Source organism: Dipodomys merriami, unplaced genomic scaffold (assembly GCF_024711535.1).
Source record: "Dipodomys merriami isolate MVZ:Mamm:240054 unplaced genomic scaffold, mDipMer1.0.p SCAF_7, whole genome shotgun sequence".
Lineage (NCBI taxonomy): Eukaryota > Metazoa > Chordata > Mammalia > Rodentia > Heteromyidae > Dipodomys > Dipodomys merriami.
The window spans coordinates 24,516,201-24,524,640 of NW_027206290.1; positions in this window are offsets into that span (position 1 = coordinate 24,516,201).

An 8,440-nucleotide genomic window follows, 5' to 3' on the forward strand; every position below is an offset into this window, starting at 1 on the left:
AAACACGGAAACTATTCAAAGACAGAAAACCTTTGTTCTGTAGACAGAGTCCTTACAAGGAAGAAAGATCTCTTGTAAACTCTTACAAAAACAATACAAGATTTTTTTTTTTTTTGATCAGTTGTGGAGCCTGAACTCTGGGCCTGGGCGCTGTCCCTCAGCTCCTCAGCTCAAGGCGAGCACTCTACCACTTGAGCCACAGCGCCACTTCTGGCCTTTTCTGCTTATGTGGTGCTAAGGAATCAAACCCATGGCCTCATGCATGCAAGGCAAACACTACCACTGAGCCACCTTCCCAACCCTGATTTTGTGATTTTTTTTTTAAATTGTCTTGGCAGTATTGGGGCTTGGATTCAGGGTCTCCTGTTGTCAAGGTAGGGCTTTCCCATTTGAGACATACATCCAGCCTAGATTTCATCATCTTAATAAGGTCAAAACAATTCTAGTTTTCTAGCAGTATAATACTGAATGTTAAAGCTATTTGCTTTTACTTTACTTTTGGCCATTGGGAAGTAATCTCAGGACCTCTGACTAGACAAGCAGTCTACCACCCAAACCAAATCCCCAGTCCATTTGTTTTTACTTTGTCTATCAGTTAGTGTCCACCTAACTTTTCCCAGGCTGTTATTGAATTTAGATCCTCCTATCTCCACCTCCCAAGTAGCTGGGATCACAGGCATGTGATACCATACCTGGCTTGCTGAGAGAGTTAACTTTGTACCTGGGCTGGACTTTAAGCATCGATCCTCCTGAATAGCTGGGATTACAGCTGTGTATCACCACATCTGGCCTTTAAAATGCTTTCTGATGACAATAATAATAATAATACAACTATCAAGTTTGAGCCAGTTCTAACCTATCACAAATTTTTTTTTATGAATCTTCTACAACTTTCTGTATCCACCCAGATTACCCCTACAATTTCTTCCCCATTGTGAAGCAAATACTCTTCTTGTTTTAACACAGAGACCCTTTTTTCTTTCTTTTTTTTTGGGGGGGGGGGGTCTGGTCGTGGGGCCTGAACTCTGGGCCTGGGCGCTGTCCCTCAGCTCTTCAGCTCAAGGCTAGCACTCTACCACTTGAGCCACAGCACCACTTCCAGCTTTTTTCTTTTTGCTTATGTGGTGCTGAGGAATTGAATCAGGGCCTTGAGCATGCAAGGCATGCGCTTTACCACTGAGCCACCTTCTCAGCCCCAGAGACCCTTTTTTCTTTAACAAAACTCTATCTTGCATACCTTGCTTACCAAAAACCTTCTTCTCTACCACTGTGGCTATTAGTAGAGGCTCATTCACACATACACATTGTAACATGTAACCACAACGATTTCTGCCTACAGTGACAACTAGTCTTTCCATAATTGCAACTGTTTGTAATATGCCAGGATTTTGAGCAAACAAGCAGCACTATGACTGATTTTTGTTGTGATCCACAGCCCAAAGTCATAATGTTGGAAACACAAGACCCTCTGGTGTCAAAATGAAAAGATACAGGAGCTTTCATCAAGACATTTGACTTCTGCACAGGAGGCTGCTCTGCCATTCTCTCCAGAGCTGGGCAGGCATACTGGGCAAAGGTAGTCTGCTTGGTTTTTTTTTCTTTTTTTTTTTTTTTTGGTCTGATCGTAGGGCCTGAACTCTGGGCCTGGGCGCTGTCCCTCAGCTCTTCAGCTCAAGGCTAGCGCTCTACCACTTGAGCCACAGCACCACTTCCAGCTTTTTTTTTTCTTTTTGCTTATGTGGTGCTGGGGAATCGAACCCAGGGCCTCATGCATGCAAGGCAAGCGCTCTATCACTGAGCTACCTTCCCAGCCCAAGATTGCCTGTTATTATGAAGGACTACACAGCACTCCCAAACAGTGAAATAAATCTGTATCTCCCACATAATCTTCTAAAGTATCATATTTCTTACAAATTGTTATGCTTTCCTAAGTTGCCCATACTCCTCCATCCTTTCCCCTATGTAGATGATATAACAACCTCCTTACCACACATTTTGGTTTTCACTTCTACTTTTCCCTATGATGTTCTCATGGATGTTAACAAGTTTGTCTACGTTGTCTTCTGTTACTCTGCCTGCTTGGTTATTTTGTAGACCTAGCAGGTAAATAAACCTAAGGGAGTGAAGGGAAAGGAAGAACAACCCAGAGAGGAGGATGGTTCTCATTATGTAACTCAGGTTGACCTCTAACTCATGATTTTCCTACCTAAGCTCCCAAATGCTGGGGATTACAGGCATATGCTACCCTATATTACCAATGCCTAGGTCCAGTCTCTCTATTCTTCAGATCTTCTCAAATTTCTTGTTGTTTTTTTTTGGGGGGGGGGGAGGTCTGGTCGTGGGGCCTGAACTCTGGGCCTGGGTGCTGTCCCTCAGCTCTTCAGCTCAAGGTTAGTGCTCTACCACTTGAGCCACAGCACCACTTCCGGCTTTTTTCTTTTTGCTTATGTGGTGCTGAGGAATCGAACCCAGGGCCTCAGGCATGCAAGGCAAGCACTCTACCACTGAGCCACCATCCCAGCCCTCCAACTTCTTATTAGAGAGAAGGGAAGAAATTTTTCTCTCAGCTGTACTTTTTGCAATGTTCCAGAGTTTGAGCTACCTTGAGCATAGACCAGGAAATAATAGAGAGCAAAGATTAAAATGAAACTTGCTGCTCTGCTGGCCTTTCTGTAGGCTCGGTTTTCCTCTCCTATTTGTTTGACAGTGTATGCTGTTTCATAGTCCTGGGTTATTTGCTTTATGTATTCCACTCAGAGGTTTTAGTTGTAGCCACTAAAAGGCTCTTTTAGCCAGAGGTAGAGACTGTGCTTTGGTTTTGATTTGTTTTGTGATTTGAGCTAGGTGAGTTCTCATTATATTCCCCAGGCTCCTCTCAAAAGCTCAGGCTACAGTTATTCCTCCCTGCTTGGCCTGTGGAATAAACAGCTAGGCCCACAGGTATATGCCACCACACCCTCAAATAAATAAACCTTACCAATGGGTGTGACCTACTGAGCTATAATACAGGTTTTATGTTCTGTAGACTCCAGTGCTTTATCTGAGTCAGAACGTACTTAGCTCAAGAAGGAAATAGCCTGTGCTAATAGGCACTTCCTTGATTCCAAGGCTTTTAAAAAACAACTTAGAGCCTCCACAAATGATGGCAATGCTTACCGTCAAAGGAATAGTTATTCCCCTCTCTGCTTTCTACTGTAGAATTGAACTTGAGGTACCAAGCAGCAGAGAGAAAAAACTGTTCTGTTCTTCAGTTCAAAATGGCTGACCTTAACCTTAAGAGTAGAAAGCATTGTTTCACTATGTAAATATATTTAACTGTATTGCCTGACAAGGATTGATGGGTAGAGGAGTGATGTTTTAAGTTTCTGAGAAGAGCAGAGCACTCACTGAGCATTGTAATACATCACTACTTTAATCTGGGTGCTGATATATATTTATTTTTATCATCCTTTTCTTTTTGGAGTATTAGGGATCAAACCCAGGACCTTGATCATGTTAAGGACTCTACCATTGAGCTCCCAATCTTGCCACATATGTATACACACACACGCACACACACGCACACACACACGGGTGTGTGTGTGTGCGTGTGTGTGTCTGGTGCCAGGTCTAGGTCTTGAACTCAGGGCCTGGGTGCTGTCTCTGAGCTTTTTTTTTGCACAAGGCTAACTCTCTATCACTTGAGCCACAACTCCACTTCCAGTTTTTAGGTAGCTGATTGGAGATAAGGGTCTCACAGACTTACCTGTGTAGGCTGGCTTTGAACCATGATCCGCCAATCTCAGCCTTCTGAGTAGCTAGGACTTACAGGTATGAGCCACCCATGCCTGGCTTTTTGTTTGTTTTATTTTTCTTTTTGAGATAGTCTTGCTATTTTACTCAGACTGGCCTTAAACTCCTGGGCTCCCGCAATCCTCCTGCCTCAGCCTCCCAAGTAGTTGGGACACAGGCACAGGCCACCACACTGAGCTCAAATGGATCTTTTTTTTATCACCATTCTGTGAGTTTGTAATTGAGAGTTCTGTAGGACACTGCTATGCTGGAGACATGGCTCATGTGTGGTAGAATATCTAGCACGAAGCCCTGAGTTCACAGTCCAACACTTCCTCCCCCATTAAAACCTTCTAGTTGATTAAAACAAATCTGCTACAAAATAGAACTCTGGTCTCACTTGAAATTTAACAAGCTTTATATAAAACCAACTTGTACTGACTTTACTTCTCCCTACTTGCTAACATTAACAGAGAGAAGAAAGAAAGAAAATTTAAGACCTTAACTATAATTCTGTCTTTATTTGATTGAAATACTGAACAAGTATTTGGGTACTTTCATACTAGCTTTCAAGCCAGTCTAGCTAATTGATTAATAGATAAGTTTTGGATTCTAAGCACTAAAGATGACCAACTACTTGACATTAAAGAGTTTACTAATCCTCTGCCTCAGTGGAATGATGCCACAAAAATTAGCCTACTTTAAAAAGCAAAGGGTAATCATGACTCTAGACTTGGCCATGAGGATTTCCTAGATTATCTAGAATATATAAAGAATGTGTACAAATCAACAACAAAAGGTCAATCCACTTCAAGGATGAGCAAAGGTATTTGCAATAACTAGTATATGTCTGAGTCAAGCAGAAAAAGTCAGCTAAGTTGATGTTAGGGAAATGAACCCTAAGCTATGAATTCAAATTTTTTTTTCTTTCAGGTGATTGTTTCTAACACATTTATAAGATTATTTCTTTGTTGCTTTGTATGGCCCTCCCCCACGGTATAACCCCTGCTTTCACTGTATTTGATGTTGGTATAATTTGTGGAGGGGAAGGGAAAAACAAATCGTTTAAATAGGGATACAGGTGGATCCATTGCAACAATGAGATGTACAAGTCGTTATGTGGAAAAACGAACTTTACAACTTTGGTGGGGGGTAGGAGGATTGGGTGGGGGGGCAAGGGGGGAGGATGGGAAGGGATGGGAAGGGGAAACAAAGGAGGAGGCTACAATGCTTGATAAGAAATGTACTCATTATCTTGCCTATGTAATTGTAACCCCTCTGTACAGTATTTTCACAATAAAAATATTAAAAAAAGAATGAGCAAAGGCTTTGAATAAATCTTCCAGAGATGATGGAGAGATAATCAATAAGCACATGAAAAAGTATTCAATTTTACTAGTCTTTAGAGAAATGTAAATGAAGACCATCCCAAAGGGTTGAAGTGTGGGTCAATGACTGAGCACATGGTTAGCTGTCTCGATTCCCTTCCTTGCTCCCAGACTAAACCACACCATGAGTTACCACTGCATACTTACTGGATGGTTATGACAACAACAACAAATACTAGCAAGCAAGCAGTGTTCACTGTACACATCTATGGACACATTGAATTAAAGCCTTGTTGTACTATGTAAAGATAATTAAAAATAGATATTTAAAGATAAGTTCAAGATAATTTTTTAAAAACTGGGCACTGGTGGTTCGTGCCTATGATCTTAGCTACTCAGGAGGCTGAGATCTGAGGATTATACTTCAAAGTCAGACTGGGCAGAAAAGCCTGTGAGTTAGAAGCCAGAAATGGAAATGTGGCTTAAGTGGTAGCTAAGTGAGAGTGTGAGATCTGAGTTCAAGCCCCATTATTGGCATAAAATCATAAGATAAAAATAAAAGGTAAAGTAAATTGAAGGTGCAGAGAAATTGGAACTTTTGTCCACTGTTGATGGTGTTAGATATGCCTTTGGATGTGGGTGTCATGTAGGAATAAGGACATCAACTCGAAAGGACCTTGGCAAAGTTTACTTCTGCGGAAGAGTGTACGCCACCAGCTAACATCCAGCACGCAGGCACACAGAGCAGACAGGCTGCTCCTTGTTTATACTTAACTCAGAAGGTCCTGCCCCTTTGCTCAGATCGGATGAGCTCAGATCCATAATCTGCAAGATATTATGGCTTAATTAATAGGCTGTAACTACAATTCAATGAACTTGTAATAGATGTCTTAAAGTGTAGTGGGAAAAGGATGTAACTATGATGTAGGGCCAAGCCACTTGGCCAAAGCAGAAACTTTTCAGAGAAACAATTCTCACAAGATTGACAAGAAAGGAAGTAACACTTGGATAGAAAAGAAGCTTTTCTCACAATGGAAATGTAAAATAGTGTCTCCATTTTGGAAAATAGGAAGGTCTTAGAAAATTAGAGTATTACCATATGGCCCAGCAATTCTACTCCTAGGCATATATCCAGAAAAAAATTATGAAGACTCCAACAATACTTGCCCATAAATTTGGCAGCAGCATTATTCCAAATGGTCAAAAGTTGGAAATGAATCAACTGTCTATTACCAGGATGGATGGATAAATGAAATGTGGTACATCCATAATACACAATATTGGTCTGTCATACAATGGATTATAAGGGAGCCCGGCGCTGGTGGCTCATGCCTGTGATCCTAGCTACCCAGCATGCTGAGATCAGCAGATCCTGGTCCAAAGCCAGTCTGGGATGGAAGGTGTGTGAGATTTATCTCCAATTAGCCACCAGAAACCAGAAGTAGAGCTGTTACTCAAAGTGGTAGGGTACTGGCCCTGAGTTCAAGCCCCTTGACCACCCCCCAAAAAAGATTATAAGGACAAGTGTGTCACTGAAAATAATGGAGGGAAGCAAATGAACAGAATAGATATTGGTCAATGGCAAGATATTGCAAGGTCCCATTATCCTGGGTGTAGTAAATATTCCTTGAATGGGGTGCCAGGCCTGCCATCTTGGAGGCACTGACCAAGTTATTGCAGTCAAATGCACTTTAGGTCTAATGAGTAACAGGCTGGATTTGCTAACCCTGAAGCACATCCATCCCTTCCCAGGTTCAGGAGGCCTCTGATCAGCTTTAATAGTACAAGGGCATAGTGTGTGCTTTTCTCCCAATGTTCACACCATAGTACTTAGCCCTAGAGGAACTAGGGGGAGGGACCTGTGTACACGGAGTATAAAATGCCTTATGACCACTGGACACTTGATCTTGCATGATCACCAATCCTCTTTCATTTTTTCTGCACTTCTAACTCACACATCCACCTTCTTGCAACTTGGACCAGGCCGTGTGCTTCTCAAATGGCTGAAGGAGGAAATGAAAGGCAAACCCACTTCAAATTCTACAGAACCTCTCAAAAAGTTTAAGGATCATATGACTGATGGTTAAGGCCTGATACAGAAGGGACTTGATGCAAATCTCTGTAGAGGCAAATGATGTTTAGATAGATAATTTGGGACCATATTTTTATTATTTATTTACAAATTGCTGTTTTTCTCCTCCAAAAACCAAAACAAAACAAAACAAAAAAAACAAAAATAACCAGAACAAGCCAGATTCAATAACTTGGCACCTTGGAGCATGAAACTAGTTTTTCCTGCTCCTGAACTATAATTTCAATTCAATAGTTTTGAGAACTATAGTAGAATAGGAACAAAATATGTGGTAAATCGATGCTCAAACACCTGAGGACTAATCCCCTATGCTTGTTTGTCCCCCCCCTCCAGCCCCTTTTCTACCTTTCTGTCTGTCTGTCTCTGTCTCTTGTTCATTCAGATGCTATTCGAAGGTTCACTTAGCTTCCCAGTTTCCACAAAACAAATAAACCACATCTACTTTAGTTTCATACATGCAAATAATTTCAAGAGGTCTCACAAGGAGAGTACCACAAGGTGGAAGTTTTAGCAAGGATTTGTTTTAATAGGAAAAAAGTAGAAGCAAAGAGAAACATTTCTCTTCCCCGAGAAGAAAAGGTGACTAAAGGCTCCAAATGCTGGCTCTTATGTGTGGTCTTTATGCTTTCTGAGCTGGGGAAATACACATGATCACTGCATGTGGCATCCCTAATCATTAAACAGAACTGGGTAGCTATGATGAGTGTTACTCATTATTCTGAAACATGGAGATGTGTTAGATGGAGGCAGTCTAGAAAGCATAAACACACCATGACAAGGACTGCAACAGGATGCCTCTTTAGCTTGCACTCTGCAGATCATACAAGGGAATCTCCTCTTTTTTTCTTTTTCTCCCTACTTTATCGTGTTTTCCTTTTTCTTTTTAATATTAGCTTCATTAGTTCTAGAGAGAAAGATTTTTTAAGGGATTACAATATGTTCCAATCAATCTTACGCCTTCTGTCACTCTACATTCCTCCCTCCCCAAAACAATTTCAACAAGTTTCTTTGTTCACTTTTTATAGTTACAAATGACCTTTCTTTTTCTTTCTTTCTTTCTTTCTTTCTTTCTTTCTTTCTTTCTTTCTTTCTTTCTTTCTTTCTTTCTTTCTTTCTTTCTCTTCCTTCCTTCCTTCTTTCGTTCTCTCTCTCTCTCTCTCTCTCTCTCTCTCTCTCTCTCTCTCTCTCCTTTTTTTGTATGTGTGTGTGTATGTGTGTGTGTGTGTGTGTGTGTGTGTGTGTGTGTGTG